An 18,835-nucleotide genomic window follows, 5' to 3' on the forward strand; every position below is an offset into this window, starting at 1 on the left:
CCGATTATATGCTCATATGTCTTTTTTGATCTAGCCCGAACGCGCTTCGTGTCTTCATGGCAAAAAAAAAAAAAAAACTCTCTAAACATTTTAATTTTATCGCCACCGAAAGGCAATTGAATACCACGACTTTCTCTTAACAAACGAAAAAGAAAGGCATAAAAAAAGGATAAGCGCGCCGGCATGTCAACATCCGGGCATCGTTGTTATATAACGGCAATAAACGAGCTAGTAGTAATAAACGGTCCTTTCAAGTTGAGAAACGAGATAGACAGCATCCCCGCCGCGGTGGTCTAGTGGATAAGGTACTCGGCTGCTGACCCGCAGATCGCGGGTTCATATCCCGGCTGCGGCGGCTGCATTTCCGATGGAGGCGGAAATGTCGTAGGCCCGTGTGCTCAGATTTGAGTGCACGTTAAAGAACCCCAGGTGGTCAAAATTTCCGGAGCCCTCCACTACGGCGTCTCTCATAATCATATGTTGGTTTTGAGACGTTAAACCCCACAAATCAAATCAATCGAGATAGACAGCAGCTTGTGAGCAACTGAAAGATGCCGTCCACGCTACGAAGTCTAGACTGCGCGCTCACGCACGACCGCACGTACGAGCAGTAGTCGGTGCGACAACATATACAAACCGCGTATGAAAAAAAGTATGAGTATATTAAAACATTCATATCATCTCTGAAGTGTGCCAGCACTTAATTGCTCGGCCTTCTAGGACGAGTCGAAATATGCGCATGGTTTTCCAACAGAAAGACAGTGCCAAAATTGTGTGACATCGGCCGTTTGCTACACGTTCGCGCCGCCGTATAGTAACATCATCAACCATTAACGGATTTCACTACATCTCACAGACAAATTCAGTGCGCCAAAATGAAAAAAAAAAACGAGTGTAACTGCAGTCTAATCTATCCCCAGCATACAAACGCGGAGCTTTGCACACGCCAGTGGGTTGCCAGACCAGAGACGGCGCCCCCCGCTAGCCAATATGGCAGTGCTTACGAAAGAAGGGCCAATTATACACTTATTCAAAACTGAAAGCTATCAGAGGAACTTGACCTTCCACCCCCCCCCCCCCCCCAAACCGCCCCTTACAAGCCTCATCTAAGTCAGAACTGCACTATAGATTTTCATTTTTTATCAGACACAAGCGCATCAAAGTTGCTGAAGTTGCACTCAAGCTAAGGAAATCATAGGACAATTTAGTTGTAGTTCCAGGCGCAAGCATACATGCCACATCTGTGAAATCGGTGCCGTGGGGTGTGTCTACGCAAAACGAGGTTATATATCTGAAGGGAAAGCGGAGAAGGAGAGAGAAGACGAAGAGGTGAAGTGTCGTGGAGTAGGTGCTTGTGAGCCAAGAACAGGTCTTTGTCAGCATTTGAGTGACGCATATCAATAATCATTGTGAAAATCGTTGTTGCTTCTCTTGAAGGGCAACAATATCAGTCACCAGCATACGATTACGAGTCCCCTATCTGAACTTTTACCTACACAGGTCTGGTATTGTGCAGTCAATTTTATGCCTCTATCGCAATGAGAGTGAATACCTGTACATATAATTTCTTCTTAACATGCAGATTATTTAACAAAAAAAAAGACTTCCAAGGAAACTGCTCTGAAAGATGGGCTTCAATTTATCCCTTGCGGTGGTTCTTTCTTTTGGAGCTGCCGCACTGGGTTTTAGCCGTAGGAACACTTGCGATGCCGCATGCGATTGCCTACATCAGACAAAACTAATTGAATGCTAAAGTTATCTAAATTCAGCATATTCTTCAAGAATGATGTTTTTTAATGTTTTTCTTTTCTTTTTCTAAATCGGGAAATGAATGATTTCAAAATCTATCTACTGCTAAGCATTTTGAGGATATAAACAAACGCATTTATATAACAAGGTACCGAACGTTTCATGTCCAATCCCGCATAGTGGGTTGCGCCTGCTTAATAAAGGTCAACAAACTAACCTACAGCAGTGTGGGCAGTTGGTCAAAAAAAAAAAATTCGCGCACTACGAAGAAGAAGAAGAAGAAGAAGAAGAAGAAGAAGAAGAAGAAGAAGAAGAAGAAGAAGAAGAAGAAGAAGAAGAAGAAGAAGAAGAAGAAGAAGAAGAAGAAGAAGAAGAAGAAGAAGAAGAAGAAGAAGAAGAATGATATCCTCCTCTTTCTGCCCCACAGGTACCGTTTATGCGAAGTCGATGGCTCATCTACAATGAGGCTCAACCAAGTGGGCACAGGTTTGCGCTTGTTGGTATCTATCTATTCATTGCTACGTTACTGCACAACGCTCAGTGGACGAGTACAGAACTGCACAGACATAGGCACATAACTGCGCTTGTGCCTGTGCAGTTCTACACTCGTCCTCGAGGCGGTGCTCAATAACGTAGCCGTCAATACGGCATTCATTGGCCAGTGACGATTAATAGCCCGTAGAAACTAATAAAACGCTCCGGGCACTCCCTCGAAACAGCGAGGACGTCAAATATATCCTTGTTCACCTAAAGAGACCTTCTGCGGGCAGTCCACATCCGCTTGAGCATCGGCCACGTCTATGAAAAGCTACATCAATGTAGTTCTTTAAATTGAAGCGTTGTAATTATCAGACAAAAGAAAACGGATGGACGGCAAAATAACTTTTGAGAACGAATTCTGAACTTTCGCATCAGTTGCGATCAACGCTTGGTTGCGATGGCTGGTCTTCATGTCACAATGAGTACAAATAACGCTCTTATATGCTTCTCTTATAGCTTCATCATCTGCTGGCTTCGTAAAGTTGATTGCAAGCGACAAATGAACGGTTTTTATCACATTCAAAGTTATTTATGTGCAGCTTTGAGAAAACGTTCTGCTATAACGAAGTTCGTATAAGTCAAACACATATTGCGCAGCAATAGTGATCGTTCTGCGTGGGGTTTCCCGAATAGTCCTCGCTATAGATAGCAAATACACGCCTTCAAGCGCGTATTTAAGCGGGAATTCTAATGTATTCCTCCTGCCTATCATGACCGATCTCGCAGACACTTCAACAGCAATGACCAGTACAGCTTCCACAATGAGCCCTCGGCGTAACAGTCTTGACCTTGTCAAAATAGGTCGTGTGGAGATAATAATTAACGAAAGTAAATTAAACCAAGCAGGGAGTGCGTAGCGATGCTGTGGTTCAATCGAAAATGCGAATATGACACAATTGCCATCATGTTGGAGTTAAACAGTGTCCTGCAGAGCACCCCTCCCCCCGGGCACATAACAACGTAATTATTGCGCTAAAGCTGACAAACACACGAGAGACGACAAAGCAGGCACCTGTCTTCTCTTCGCTCATGGGTTCATTATCTTTAGAACAGAAATCACGATGCAATGTATACTATCACCAACTCACCCAACAAGAACTTCTTATGTAACGAAAAGTGGGCCAACCCATGAGCCTGCGTGAACAAATTTGGGTGGTTCGCGACGGCCGGTTCATTCGCAGTCGCCTACAAGCTACGTGGGCCGCATGGTGGGAGTTTCCGCGTCTATAGCCGTCGCACTTGGCAGGAACGTAATCGTATATGTTCGAAAGCGCGTTTGTGGAAGGAGAAAAGCTGCATTACCGCGAAGCGGAATGGCAAAACATACGATGAAAAACGAGCAGTTTTCCCCACGTGTACCGGTCGTAAAACAAAAATGGCGTGCAGGCACCATGTGTTTTCACGCCTATGTACTTTAATTCAGACGTTTTACGAAAGCTTCGTCAGGATAGAAGATATGCTTGATTTCATCGAACGCGCTGGATATTTATTTTGTTTGCACAACGCCAGAAAACTACGTGCTCGAGAGCGGAGATCTGAAACCTTGGTTTCGCTGTATAGTGTGGAATGGCCCTCGTTTTCGCCGTCTCTGAGCGCGTGCATCATCGATTTTGTTTCGCTCTCGAGGACTGCATTTTGAGACTGCGGAAATTGACAGCGCTGAGGCCACACTCGAACAGAGTGGCGCATCCTATACTCAAAGGAAGCATCGATTCGCGTTTACTGTTGTTACAGTGACAAACATAGATTGTGCAGGAGGCACTGGAGTGTGGAAGTTGCCGCCGCTTGCGTGCCTATTTCTCAGTCCTCTGTACCAGGCAACAGGGGCAGCACTTTGACAGAGCATATACATACACACACATCGCGCTAGTGTTGATGTATACGCCTACTGTTTAGGTCCGTGAATGATAACGACGGGCCCCCGCAAGCCTTTGTCAACAGAGGGAGCGTCCGCGACACGACGTTTTCTCATTCGTTTTGTTACGCGCGAAGCTGTCTATGGCGTGCTACGGACACCGAGCGACGCCCATCTCGCGCGCGTCGTGTTGCGTGTACACGCGTTAGCACACGCGCGTAGGGTATACTTCTGTCTCATTCACGTCCAGCGAGGCCGAAACAGCGGCCCGTCTTCGCGACGCTTTCTTTCGCGCTTGCTTGCACGCGCTGAGTGGCCCCTTCTCCCTTCCTGCGAGATTTTCTGGAGCGCGTAACTCCGAAAGTAAGGAATCCTCCAAAGAACCAACACTGCCGCGACAGAGGTGCGCACGCTCCAGTTGAGTCGGTGAAAGCGGACCGCGCAGCAGACGCGCCGTGCACGAGAACAGGGCGTGGCCGGCGACGGCAGAGCTCCGTTTAGGCAGACAGTGCAGCACATTGCATTTACGCCGTCTAGACGCGTAAAGGCAGCAAAACGATATTTCCAAAGAGCTCGACTGCTATGGTGTGGAATCAATCGGCCCCCGCCCGGGTCATTCCCGCGTGCTTCACCTGTGGCTGAGCCTCGTATATTATTCGACCGTTCTCCTGATTAGAAGCAAAATTATAATTTTACTGAGGCTCGCATCAGCGGAATACGCCTGAATATGCACAATAGTGAGTTCTTCAATTACCAAAAATTTAACCAATCTTTAAGTAAACGACATTACGAGGAGCTGTGGGCGCAGTGGGCATTGAGAAATATAGTCGCTCCGCCCGAATGACGCTTGAAATGAGTGTGGCCTACAGAGTCTGCCATCTGTCGCAGTACTCAAGCCAGACAATGCCAGCGTTGGGCTTGAGGCTTAACCTCAGCCCGTATAGAACCCACATCAATATGCTATCCGGCCAACACACCACATCATTCGCACTTCACGTTTATATCGCAAATGAAATCGAAGAGCTGCAACTCTTTTCTTTTTCATACCAATCATTTTCTCCGGAACACGCAATGCAGATTACGCCTGTGTTCGAGGCCGTTGCGCTTCAGCTGGTTCCAGCCTGTGGCTATACCTTTCTTATCTTGGTCTAATATACATATAGAATGCGAAACAGGGTAAGTGCATGAGGCCATATATGACAGGGAGAGCGTCATTTGCAGTTACTAGCTCAGCAATGAGTGGTGGAACTTCCAGCCAATTCAAGACGTTTGCGCAAGTAAACATTAATGTTTCCGAGTGCTTGAAAATTCCCATGCTACGATGACGTGCTGAGCAGTGAGTCTTGCAACGCCACAATCAAGTGTACCTCCACAATGACCATAAAGGAGGACGGCTCAGTCTCGAAGTCCTTCGATGACGCAGTGCTGGTGCAGCAGATCAGATCTAGAATAGAATACGATAGCGCTCAAGATAAAGGTGATTATCTTCTCGCGCCTCGAGAAAGAGCTTCCTCCATTGGCCTGACACCCACAATGCTTTGTAAGCAAGGCAGTCGGCAGCCCCGCTACCTGATATACAACATCAAAAGAGGGAAGAGCCGCGGAAAGATGTGAATGTGATGTATAGTTGTGCGCAATAAAAGTCGAAACATGCTGCCTTTAGTCAAAGCGGCGCCAACACTGCATCGTGGCGCCGACAGAGAAAACGATCAAAGATGTAAGACTGCTTCAACTATGCGTGTGTACGGAGAACCAGTTTCCCGTTGGTCGGTGTTACTCTGTAGGTGGGGGCCCCTTCAACCGTGACCACGGTGTTGCAACTTATACTGAGCACCTCAGTACGTCCAGTGCACTCGTCTAATACCAACCCTACTAGCTACTGTATATTCGAGACTTGGTGTGTGTAAGCAGCAGGGCTTCAGAAGGCCTATTGCAGTAGCAAAACTGAAGTCTTGATTGATTGATTGATTTGTGGGGTTTAACGTACCAAAAACACCACATGAATATAAAAGACGCTGTACTGGAGGGCTCCAGAAATTTCGACCACCTAGGGCTCTTTAACGTGCACCCAAATTTGAGCACACGGGCTACGACATTTCCGCCTCCATCGGAAATGCAGCCGCCGCAGCCGGGATTTCAGCCCGCGACCTGCGGGTCAGCAGCCGAGTGCCTTAGCCACTAGACCACCGCGGCGGGGCCAAAGCTGAAGCCGGTCATAGCTTGCAGCATAACCGTTTGCCCGATACTATCTGCCTCGCGCTGGTTCCAAGCAATAGGTGCGAATAATCTGCATGCGTAGCTACAAATTTTCAAGGCGAAATTCTTCAATGCCTCATCAAACAGGAAAAGCAACCGTCGACGCCTACACGGCAGTGATGAAGACAATCCCATGAAGATATGACGTCATTGTGGCGTTACAGTTCGCAAAAATTTGGGAAGTTGTCATACTGATGCTGCTATTTCGTCACATGACAGGATGTTGTATAGTGACGTCATCGTCACTCGGGCATAGTTTGGCTGGTCACGCAGGCACGTGAGGGGAGGAGAGATGGCAACGTCTCTGATTCTGCAGGCAGTAAATAACCGTGCTATAGCTAATAACCCTGCGGGGTCGGGGAGGTCAATGCAATCGAATGAGACCGACAAGAAAAAGACGCTGGCTTGCACTTGCGAGTCATCTTAGGTACCCTGTAAATGTTTTCAGAGTTGGGGGCCCACATACAAACACATGAACATACGTTAAGGGTGGTTGAAAATCTAACTATCCTTAAAGTATGTTCGTGCGTTTGTATGTGGGCGTGTAATATAAGCATCCAACATTACAATAATACGAACTCGAGAAAAGTTTAACCCCACACTCCCCGTTATCTCCCGATTATGCCACTGATTAACACAGAGTTTTTTTTTTGTCTCCCAGTTAACATACGTAACAACAGTAAAATAAAAGTGCAGTACGAAAAAGTGTTACGTGAAGCATCAGCGTACAGTAAATTTTAAGTCGGTGTATTTCGATCTTTAACATTTTGGTTTGGGCATTTTGTACCGTATAGTTCACTTTCTCTTTCTTCTTTTCTTGCTCTTGCTGTTGCTGTTGTGATTAGATTTTTAATGTATATATTAGTATAACTGACCATACTTTAGCAAAATTTGCATTGTATTTTAATTTGCTAATAATGAAAGAAATAAAGAGGTTTCTTCTACATATATTCATCAATTCTGCCTGCGATGGCTGCCTTCGAGCACGGACGGCATGCAAAAAGCTAAGCAATAAAGAAAGCTAGTTTACCCTATTGTATGCGTAATTAAGGGAAAAAATAGGCAGCTAAAAGCCCACAGCTATGTTACTGTCAATCTTCTTCTTGTTTTTCTGTTTAATGGCGACATAAAATCCACCATCCCAGCATTATTTTTCTTATACAACCTAAAACAGGTTTATTGCCGTAAAAAAGCTTTTGACCCAGTGCGAATCCATCTACAAATAGCTCCTAATTGAATTCCCTTCGAGTCCTGGCAATGAGAGGACATTCTTTTTAGCGCGAGTGTTGTGGCGCGTGCACCCAGCGACACGCTTGTTGCTTGCGTAGCACCTCCGGTTAACCCATCGACTTCCGGTTTAGGCGTTTAGAAACAAAAATACGCAAAATAAGACCTTGCACCTTCTACACTTTGTATACACTAAAATTGGCATAGAATGGTATGAACGCACGCCTATAACGTCATTGATAAGCTGTGACATGAATAACATGACATGTTCGTCAGCTGCATCACAATTAACGACTCAAGTCACGTGTGGCTTATACTTGTATACGCGTAAATCGCGGGAGACTTATACATGTGCGAGCCAAGAGAGTAAAAACTAAATAAATAAAAATATAAACATAAAAACAAAAGCAAATAAAAAATAACACAAAACGTGCGTACATTAAAAAGAGGGAATTCACACAAAATCTCGTTTGGGAGTATAGCGTAAGTGATGCGAAAGCGTTGAGGTTTATTGTATAGGTAGTCTGTGGAACGCCGTTCTCTGTCGGCATCGGCGTGGCGTTTGTCATCTTCTCTTTACACCTGATTGCACACACCAGGTGCGACGCTGCGGAAACTATGCGAGAAGTGCGGCGGCGTTTGTCATTGTAAACGCTCGTGCGTGCCGAGCACGAGTTCTCGCGTGAGGAATTTCCGATGAGCCGCAAATGAAGCCTCAAAGAGCGAAATTATCGACATTTGGGGTTCACCATCCCTAAACCGCCTTATGGTTATGAAAAACACTGTTGTGGAGGGCTCCGTAAATTTCGACCACCTGGGGTTCTTTAACGTGCACCCAAATCTGAGCGGCGATGGCGTAGTGGTTATAGCATCCGCCTCGCATGCAAGAGGTCCGTGGTTCAAATCCCGGTGCCGCGCAGTTCCCAACCGGAAAAAAAATGCGCGTGTGGATGGAACTGCATTAAGAGGCCTGGGGTGCGGCCTCACCGGTAACCACCGCCGGGAACGCACTCCCACACCAGAGAAGGATTGGCCACCCTGGTGCAGTATCTGGCCACTACCTCCCACATGCATACGTCAAATAACTCACGGCCCTCAGTTCCCAGCAGCTGCGAAGCAACTGACCATGGCGGCAGTAAGATCTGCAACGCAGCAGAGGGTGCTAAGAATCTCTGGACTACAGGCCGCCTTTGGAACCTGACCTTGGCAACGTTTAACGCTAGAACCTTATCTAGTGAGGGAAGTCTAGCTGTACTATTCGAGGAGCTAGAGGGTGTTAAATGGGATATAATAGGAATCAGTGAGGTTAGGAGGACAGATGAGGCCTATATTGTGCTACAGAATGGGCACGTCCTTTGCTGTCGGGGCTTGGCAGACAGAAGAGAACTGGGAGTGGGGTTCCTAATTCACAGAAACATAGCTGGCAACATAGAGGAATACTATAGCATTAATGAAAGGGTGGTAGGTGTTGTAATTAAACTGAATAAAAGATACAAGATGAAGGTAGTACAGGCTTACGCGCCTACATCCAGCCATGATGACGCTTCAGTTGAAAGCTTCTATGAAGACGTGGAATCGGCAATGAGTAAGGTAAAAACACAGTATACTATAGTGATGGGCGACTTTAATGCAAAGGTAGGGAAGAAGCAGGCTGGAGACCAGGCAGTAGGAGATTATGGCATCGGCACTAGAAACGCTAGAAGAGAGCTACTAGTAGAATTCGCAGAACGCAATAATTTGCGTATTTTGAATACCTTCTACCGCAAACGAGAAAACCGCAAGTGGACATGGAGGAGCCCTAATGGCGAAAATAAGAACGAAATAGACTTTATAATGACTGCACACCCAGGAATTGTGCAGGATGTGGAAGTGGCTGGCAAAGTACGATGCAGTGATTATAGAATGGTACGGTCTCGAATTCGCCTAGACTTGAAGAAGGAACAACAGAAACTGATACGCAAGAAGCCAATCAATGAGCTAGCACTGAGAGAGAAAGTACAGGAATTCAGAGTGTCGCTGCAGAACAGGTACTCGGCTCTTAGTGAGGAAACCAACTTTAGCGTAGATACAATGAATGATAATCTGACGAGTATCATTACGGAGTGTGCAGTGGAAGTTGGAGGCAGGGTAGTTAGACAGGACACTGGCAAGCTTTCCCAGGAAACGAAGAACCTAATTAAGAAGCGTCAAAGCATGAAAGTGTCAAGTACAACAGACAAAATAGAACTGGCAGAGCTTTCGAAGCTGATTAATAGATTTAAAGTATGCGATGTAAGAAGGTATAACATGGAAAGAATTGGACACGCTCTGAAAAACGGAGGAAGCGTCAAAGCAGTGAAGAGGAAACTTGGGATAGGCAAAAGTCGGATGTATGCACTAAGGGACAAAGAAGGCAAAATAACTACCAATATAGATAGGATAGTTATAATAGCGGAGGAGTTTTACAGATATCTGTACTTTAGCCGAGACAACCACGACCTTAATACTATAAGAACTAGCAGTAACCGAGATGACACCCCACCAGTAACGATAGAAGTCAGAAAAGCTTTGGAGAGCATGCAAAGAGGCAAAGCTGCTGGTGAGGATCAGGTAACATCAGATCTGCTGAAAGATGGAGGACAGATTGTGTTAGAAAAAAATTGCCCGCAGCTTCCCTCGGGGGAACACTGAGGAGGATGCGGAGCATATAATTGGTTAACGGGGTGTTAAAGTGCGACTTACTTGGGTCGATGGCTAAATTGGTTAACGTGGTTGTGAAATGGGGTGTTAAATTGCGACTTACTTGGGTCGCTGGCTAAATTGGTTAACGTGGTTGTAGGAGGGGTGTTAAATGAGTGAACACGTACGACACGTATGCGAAAGGGTTGGACGACGACTTGGTTGCGGTTCCGCCAACACTTTGGCCGGCGCTGGTCGAAGGGACGTAAATCATTGCGACCTCGGACGTCGACGCGCCGTACAAACCAACCGACGAGCGGCAACTGAGCGAGCGAGCACCGACCTTGAGTATATATACAGCGCGACGGCGCATGCACTGTCAGCTGACGGCAGCTGACGGTGCATGCGCGCGCGTCAGCTGCCGATGTTCTCGAAGCGTGACGGCGCATGCGCGCTACATTATACAGCTAGCGAATGTTCGTGAAGAGGAGAAGTGCACGCGGTGTGTAGAGGAGGAAGGGTGCACAGATGGTGGAGGAGTGAAGCGCGCGCGGTGTGTAGAGGAGGAAGGGATGCACAGATGGTGGAAGAAGGAGGAGGAAGCTTGTGGACGGTGCCGCACTACAAGCCTCGAGTATTAGATGCTCCGCATCTAAAACTAGCCACCCTGTTTACGAGGTGTCTCCTGACGGGAAGGGTACCAGAGTCTTGGAAGAACGCTAACATCATTTTAATACATAAGAAAGGAGATGACAAGGACTTGAAGAATTACAGGCCGATCAGCATGCTCTCTGTAGTATACCAGCTATTTACAAAGGTAATTGCTAACAGAGTAAAGAAAACATTAGAATTCAATCAACCAAAGGAAGAAGCAGGATTTCGAACAGGCTACTCAACAATTGATCACATTCATACTATCAATCAGGTAATAGAGAAATGGTCAGAGTATAACCAACCACTATACATAGCCTTCATAGATTAGGAGAAGGCGTTTGATTCAGTAGAAATATCAGCTGTCATGCAGACACTGCGGAATCAGGGCGTAGATGAAGTATATATAAACATTCTGGAAGAAATCTACAGGGGATCAACTGCTACCATAGTGCCTCATAAAGAAAGCAACAAAATACCAATCAAGAAGGGTGTAAGGCAGGGGGACACAATCTCCCCAATGCTATTTACCGCGTGCTTACAGGAGGTTTTCAGAAGCCTAGAATGGGAACAGTTAGGGATACGAGTTAATAGAGAATACCTTAGTAACCGGCGCTTCGCCGATGACATTGCATTGCTGGGTAACTCAGGGGACGAATTGCAACTCATGATTACGGAGTTAGACAAGGAGAGCAGAAAGGTGGGTCTTAAAATTAATCTGCAGAAAACGAAAGAAGTGTACAACAACCTCGGAAAGGAGCAGCGCTTCGAGATAGGTAATAGTGCACTTGAAGTTGTAAAAGACTATGTCTACTTAGGGCAGGTAATAACCGCAGAGCCGAACCACGAGATTGAAGTAACTAGAAGAATAAGAATGGGGTGGAGCACATTCGACAAGCACTCTCAAAATATGACAGGTAGATTGCCACTATCCCTCAAGAGGAAGGTATATAACAGCTGCATCTTGCCGGTACTTAGCTACGGAGCAGAAACCTGGAGCCTTACAAAGAGGGTTCAGCTTAAATTGAGGACGACGCAGCGAGCAATGGAAAGAAAAATGGTAGATGTAACCTAAAGAGACAAGAAGAGAGCAGAGTGGATTAGGGGACAAACGGGGGTTAAGGATATCATAGTTGAAATAAAGAAGAGGAAATGAACATGGGCCGGGCATGTTGTGCGTAGACAGGATAACCGCTGGTCATTAAGGGTAACTAACTGTATTCCCAGAGAAGGGAAGCAGGTTAGGGGGAGACAGAAGGTTAGGTGGGCAGACGAGATTAAGAAGTTTGCGGGTATAAATTGGCAGCAGCAAGCACAGGACCGGGTTAACTGGCGGAACATGGGAGAGGCCTTTGTCCTGCAGTGGACGTAGTCAGGCTGATGATGATGATTATGATGAAATCTGAGCACACGGGCCTACAGCATTTTCGCTTCCATCGAAAATGCAGCCTCCGCAACCGCGATTAAATCCCGCGTCCTGCGGTTCAGCAGCCGAGTACCTTTTCCACTAGGCCACCACAGCGGGGAAAGAGCGAAATGGAATACACACCAAGTGGCCTAGAACAGCTTATATCATCAACCGCATATGACAGATTTTCTTTATATCTGAGACATAAGGCATCTTCATTTATTGTTCAGCCTAAAGACAAAAAGAAGTCATATTATGGGTTGTAAAGTCATTGGAGTATCTTTTGGTGCGAACGCATCTACTGCAGGAAGCCTCGCGAGCCTCTAAAGGGGTGTATTTGGTGTATGGAGCACTCGTGGGGGTCTCAGAACGCTGCCACATGGCATGCACATCACGCCACCTGTTAACGCATGTTTGCCAAGAAAATATCTCAGTTTGGTTTTTCCCGATCTTTAAAGTCCACTTGTTAGCTTTTACATCTCCTCTTGCAGAAGATTTTTAATCCACGTTCACCAAATTCAACGGAGCTTTGACAAAAAGTGTCATCTTGCTTCGTTTGGTTTGTACCACTCATACTCTCACATATGCTCCTTCGTTGCAAGCATGGAGGCGTAGCATGGGGGCCCGCGTTAAACCAATGGAACGAAATAAAACTTATTTGCTTTTATTCATTCGTACACATTAAAGAATGTATGGTTGATACCCGCACTCTGTGCTCGCGTCACACAAGGCATATAGGTCAAACACCAGGGTCACCTAAAATTTTTCTTTTCTTAACGTAACAAAACCAGAATGGCTTTTCACAGCAAACAATAAAAGACTTGAAGTGTTGTTACATGCAGATGAAGCTCTTTTTAATTATACGTAAGAATAAATACGTAGAATGGAATTCTAGCGAAGTAGGCACAGTCATCTGGAACAAAATGTCCCATTAATCGAGGCATCGTTCCACACTTTCGCCTGGAAGCACTTTTAAGTATCGTAACGGTGTTTAGCACGCCTGTACCCATAATCCAGAAACCTCGTAAGTTAATCTGAAATTATTTTCAAGTGAAGTAACAGCGTGCATTTACATGTATTCATTATCAGGAACAGTCAAACTACAATCTGGTCTGAAAACCTGGTATTAACTTTTTCAATTTTTGTCTTATTAAGCCTTTTGTGATGGTAAGAGTGGTTTTTATGGTTGAAGCAGCCTAAAATTCAATAACGCAGCTCAACCTACTTTCTTGATGTCCTTTCAAGAAAGGGCTAAAAAATTATTTTCAGGAGCCCTGAAACGCGCGCGCATGTGTGTCCCTCACTTCCATCAAAATAACTGCCAGCCATTGTCACGGCTGCCTAAATTCTCACGTATTACTAATGGAGCGAAGTTTCGCCCATTTATTTTAAAACTTGCCTGATCATTGCCATGTGCCTATCTCCGAGTTCGCTTGTGCCGAAAGCGTGCTTGGGGCTGACTGCTGCTCTTGATGCATCTGTGACATCACCCTTTCGTCGCATACCCCACTGGCCCTTCTACAAGACCAGCAATGAAGTCGTTTAGACAAACATAAAAATATTTCTTCGGAAGCTATATATGTTTCTCATGCCTTGACGCACGGAGATACAAACTTTAGTTTTTGAATGTCTGTGAATAGTAAAAAAATTATTTTTCACCAACATCTCATAGCAGGAGTGTCGGCATGAAGTAACGAACATGAGTTAGTGGTATACTGTTAGAACTGCATCTTAATAAAAAAAGTAAAAAAGAAGCACCGATTTTTGCCTAATTAAGACTTTGGATCATTTACAATGGTGCACTTTAGTCTTTCTTCACCGAAAAGCAAACGACTAGATCGTAGCCGGAAGCCTCACTTTCCTGCTTAGTGTCCCTATAATGAAACGTTTTACCTTGGCTGGTTGCAGCTGACCCAGGAGGGCTGACACTATACTAGAATAGTGCCTGTCCTGCGTCTTTCTGTTCTATCTATTATTTAGTCCTTACACAGGGTCCTTTCAGAGTAGGCTCACAGGTAATTTTGTGGCACAGCCATCAGTGAAACTCGATCAAGGATGTCCATGTTCAATCACGGCAGGCGTATCTTTACAGCCCGCACGCGCTCACCCATGCCAACGCGGAAAAGTGGAAAGAGATACTAGTCACTATCGTTTGGAGAAAATCACACTTGAATAAGTGCGCCTCTCCTTTGAACGACTCTTCTTGCAGAAAAGCCAGATTTACAGGCGCATCCGCTATACACGTGCAGACTTACACGCGACCATGCGGTAAGTGGCGTATTGGGAACATTATTTCTCAAACCCGAACAGCGAAGCCGGAAAGGTGGAAGAATCATCATGAAAGTGAAAACATTTTATTTATTCAATTGATTCTCGAATCTGTAGGGAATATTCATATTATTTCTTTTCAGATAACAGCGTTCTTAGTTGAAAACGAAAGTTTGACAAAAAAAAGTGAAGCAATATGAAATCGAGTTACTCTGCGTAAAAGCGTCGCTAATATGTTGAATGCTTTGTCCACACTGATAGAGGAGTCTTTGTTATGGCTAAATGTATTTTACTATGGCTATACCTAGTGAAGTATATATCCTAGTGGCAATGACTAGTTGTCTGGTATCCTAAGCTTAATGGCTGCCTTTGCTGCAAATAATAAACAAGGCAGGCCACAATCATGTGCGCAACACACCCTCGTCCATTGTATTCCCACACATAGCTCAGAGCTTGCATGATGAATTTTGTGAAGACGGAGATCTAATGTGGGTCAAAGCGTATAAAGCAATTTTCTTCCCACCTTTGCAATAAAGTACGGGAATGAGTCCAAGAAAAAAAAAGGCAAAAGGAAGATACTTCTCTCGGGTTTTTGACTGTGTGTGTTGCTTCGTGGGTGCTGCTTCATGCAATGCGTACGATTCTTTCCTTGGCCTCTTCATCGTGCCATGCCATTATTGCTCTTCGTTGTAAGAGTATTACCAAACTGTTTCTAAGGTTGTAAAGGGATGAACGATGTGATCTGGTCTTCGCCTGTAGCATGCAAAATGTCGCTCATCAATCTGCTCACTTGGATGGGCTACATAGTTGGTGCATGAAAATGGTGGCAGAACAGTGCATGTAACGGGACGAACAAAACACATGGCACATAGCTGACTGTCAACTGTTGCCTATTTTGGAAAGACAGAAAATTTGTAGACTGGTGAAGAATGACAAATGTAAAAGCTTAAAATGGCACACATTATAGCGAGTGATTCGGCCGGCCGGAATAATTGTAAATTGAGAGAAGGGCTTACTAGAAGCAGCCAAAAGCAGTTAGCGCTCCATAAGTAGCACTTTGTGACAACGAAATTAGTTACCTCGAGCCTCATTTAGGATCACGCTGTTTCTCGTCACATGCTTTTGTTTTTTGTTTTCCTTATTAGTTTTTCTTGATTCATTCTTCCTGGTTGAAGTATTCTAGCCTTGTTGTCACTTGTTTACACTTGCTTAAGAATCCCTTTTTTTCTGTTGGACTTTGGGGATAGACTTCTGTCGATTTGTGAATGTCCAGTTCTAACTGTTTTTGTCGGTTTTGTACCCACCTCCAAGCTATAGCCCTTTTCACCGTTTTTTTTTTTCTCGTGTTTATGATTTCGTGAAATCTTCTTCTGCTCGCACCTTGTAAACCCTTGTCTGATTTGATAGTTATGTTGGCTGACCAAATCACGCAATAGAATTTATGCCATCTTCTCTTTTTAGTTTGTCATCGCTAACCTATGCCAACTCTTTAGCGACCGGAAGGAGTAAGCCTGCTCTGTAGCTGTTTTTGCCCTCACTCTATACAACGGTGCAACACCCTGGTTCCACGAGCACCCATGAGCGGCGGCACATGCATTGGCGGCCACACGCTACGAATGTCCTGTTTCAATCCGTGAGTACTCTACATATATGTTAACCATACTGGGCATGTTGGTACGTACTTCGGAGGAAACAGGAGTGCAAGCAAATACATGGACTACTGCATCCATTATTCTTTCTGTGTCGGCGTTTTAGCTCATGATGCTGTTCACTCCTGAGTGTACATTTTATATCCTCGCTGAGCTCGTACATACACTCTAAATTGTATTATCTCTGTGACGTGTGGGTTCGGGTGATATTTTTGGCATCTGCATGATCTAAAATAGTCATGAGTTCAACACTGTGATGTGCTCTTTCCTTAAATACTTGATTAACGCAAGTGTTTGGTCGGGTTGGTAATTCATTGCCTAGAAACTTTTGTAAGGTACGGCAAAATATGAACAGAGAAAAGGGAGACGACACAAAGTAGGGCTAGTTCGTGTTGCCGCCGCCCTTTTGATGGTGCATGTTTTTCCTGCTGTTGGAATTTTTCTTTAAAAAGAGTTCCTATCCGTGTCCTATCAAGACGTTAAACAAGTGCCAAAACACCCGAGTGTGGATTCTTGTGCTTGTTAATGACCAGCGATCAATTTCATAATTTGCAATACTGGCTAGTGAACATGGGCAACTGTACACAAAGCATGGAGCTAGATAAAATATTTCCTTATTTATAAAACATTTGTCTCCTCTTCAAGGTACCTAAAAATGTATTTTTAGCTGTTGAATATTATGCAAAAGTAATCAAGGGTACAAAAATGTTTTGCTTGCTTCCTTCAATCTGTTGCTTGTAGAAAGATGTGTAGAAAGGACCACTGACATGTTACAGCATGCATATCTGTGTAATATACTGTAGGTTACAAAAAGCACAATTTTTTAATTGTTTTCACTAGAGTTGTGTAGCTGTATCACCTAGACATAGCTCTACATTTCATGTGCCTGTTTGTTGCTCAATTTCACCTTGCACATAGGCGTGCGCATAGGAGCGGGGTGCAGCCCCCCTCACCCCCAACTTGTTACCTAAGACGGGGGCTACAAAATTGGAAGCTTACTTAACTAAGTAAGGGGGGGGGGGGGGAGTGCCGTGGTGAACCTCCCCGCCACCCGAGTGTAGGGAAACCCTGCGCACGCCTATGACTTTGCACCTCTGAGCATGAGCCCTCAATAGTTCTCAGTTAAAGAAGAGGGGTTTTAATGTGGAAGTTTTGTGTAAAACAAAGTTCTGGAATAGACCCACTGTTGCATGCCGTAGTCATACATTGGGTGCCATTGGAATCGTGAAAGGAGGTTATTCTGCAATATTGCCTTAGAGAAGCTGACTCAGCTGATTCCTCTGTTCATGATAGCTGGCTTCTCTCCAATTACTGATGAATCGGCAGCCCTCTGAACTGATGAATCGGCAGCACTGTGAGCTGATGTATAGTGGTTATTTTTTTTTCAACGCAGCATGAAGTCAAGGCTATGTGTGTCGACATTGAATCCAGATGGATTATTCAATATGACTGATAAATATATATCACTATTTAGAAAAGGCCTAAGTTATCAATTGCAATGTCTATTTATGTGCTGTGCTAAAATGTATGCTTCAGTGCCTTCTAAGTTTTCATGTTCTCTCTTGCAGGTTTTAAATACAGCAGCGGTGCCACCACGACTGTGCTACAAGAGACCCTATCATCAGTGCAAAGTTGAAAATTAAATACAAATGTAGTTGTTCCTAGAAATGTCTCATTTGGTGGTTTTGTTTGTTTGTAATTATAAAACAGCACTTTCGCAAGAATTGTAAACAAGGCCGAACTAGCTCCATTTATTGTCCTATTGGAACTGAATTGCTTGACAATGTAAAGCGTGTTTCCAAATGCAGTCATTACACACTTGCAGCATTATTTATCGGCCTTGAAAGATTCTGGCATGTAAAAAACAATGATCTGTTCGTTGGTGGAAATAGTCTGATGGTATTTCCTTTACAATCCTGTAATGTGTGCACACTTTCATATTTATAATGAAGTGACTTATTGATCTGCTTTTCAGCAAATGTGCTGTTGATGGCATAGGGCCTTAGTCTACAATGCGATGTTTGATGTCAACCTAATGCATATGCTCGATGGCACTTCACTAGACAACGGCCATCAGAAACTCAGATGTCAGGACTCTATAAACTAACGCTAGCCAATGGTCATCAGAAACTCTCATGTCGGGCTTCCATAGACTTACGCTAGACCATAGTCATCAGAAACTCTAATGTCATAACTCTACAGACTAACGGTGGCCAATTACTACTAGACTCACATTAGGTACGCATTAGAAAAGCGCATTCGACTGACATTAGACGGTTCGATGACTGTGATGTTGAATGACATTAGCCTGTTTATAAAAGCACATTAATTTTTTTCATAAGGGTTCTATATTCTCCGCTTTTCCAACAATGAAACCAGTTGACAGAAATCGCTGTGTCCAGTGCGTTCTTCGTCACGTTTTCTGCCATGTTCTGCCGCAATCTGCTCCTATTTTTTGTTTCTAAATATTCTGACTTTGCTGTAAGAACTCGCTAAAGCGCAATTTCGTGACAGCGAGTTCCCGTTTTGTGTAGTAAATTTCTTGATGATCTTATACGGCGTGTCCTTTTGGCG

The sequence above is a fragment of the Rhipicephalus microplus genome, chromosome X (genome assembly GCF_043290135.1).
Source record: "Rhipicephalus microplus isolate Deutch F79 chromosome X, USDA_Rmic, whole genome shotgun sequence".
Lineage (NCBI taxonomy): Eukaryota > Metazoa > Arthropoda > Arachnida > Ixodida > Ixodidae > Rhipicephalus > Rhipicephalus microplus.